The sequence below is a fragment of the Aphanomyces astaci genome (genome assembly GCF_000520075.1).
Source record: "Aphanomyces astaci strain APO3 unplaced genomic scaffold supercont1.108, whole genome shotgun sequence".
Taxonomy (NCBI): domain Eukaryota; phylum Oomycota; class Saprolegniomycetes; order Saprolegniales; family Verrucalvaceae; genus Aphanomyces; species Aphanomyces astaci.
Window position 1 is genome coordinate 125594 of NW_009798371.1, and position 1018 is coordinate 126611.

Sequence of the window (1018 nt, forward strand, 5' to 3'; positions counted from 1 at the left end):
GACGTGGGTAATTTCCTCGTAATTCCCGCTGATCTCGAACAGCTTGGTTGGCCTTCTTCGCATGTTTCGTAATGCGGCGCCCTTGGTCGTCTTCGTCACGGCCACGCTTCGAACCATAGCTGTTTCTTTGTTGATTGACCATGTCCGCGTCATGCGTTCGGTCGATCTGTTCGCGTAGGATATCCGCAAAGGCCACCAGATCGTTCGCTGGCACGGTCTTCATTTGCTCTACAACTCTGTCGCGTAGGTAGCTGGGTGTGACACGAGCTGCTACCACCTTCACGAACGTTCTCAGCATAGTTGAATCTTTGAGTTGTTGACGTAAGCCATTTTCGTCGATGACGTCATCAACCCGCTCCATAAATGACACCAGGCGACTGGTCACGTCTCCATGGGGGTCGACACTCAGCGCCCGACAGTAGGTTTGCATGTCTGACTTGGTGGGTGTCCACTTGGTCGCTGGTTGTCCGACGATTTCCATGATGCGGTCACGGTAGTCGTCCTCACTGAGTTGTTCTACAGGCACTCGCCAAACATAGGTGCATGTAGCCTTCAGGAGGCTGCGGTCAGTGGAAAGGATCCACCCCACAGCACTCCATCGCCACTCGCCACCCATGCGCAATCGCCCGCAGCTTGTCCTCATATATCTCCCGCTTCTTCACCCAACTCACCAGGAATGTTCTGTCCATACAGGTGATCCGAGGGGGTTGGACATCTGTCACCACCAATGAAGGTCCACTGGAGTTGAAGTTGGGCCCCCATCCTCCGCTGCTTGGCGTCGGTGGTCCACTCGTAAGAGGTCCCCATCCCAAACTGCTTGGTAGGGTGGTGTCCAGCATCCGTCGACCATGGGCCGCACGCGCCACTTTGGCATAGTCGACACGCTTCTCCTTCGGGGGACGATTGCCTTTGTTGATCCGCCGCCGCTCAGCTTGCTTACGCTGTTCTTCTTGGTATTCTTTTTCTTCTTCCTCACTGTCAGGAGTACTGTCCGGTCGATTTTGTCGTTCCGCACGTA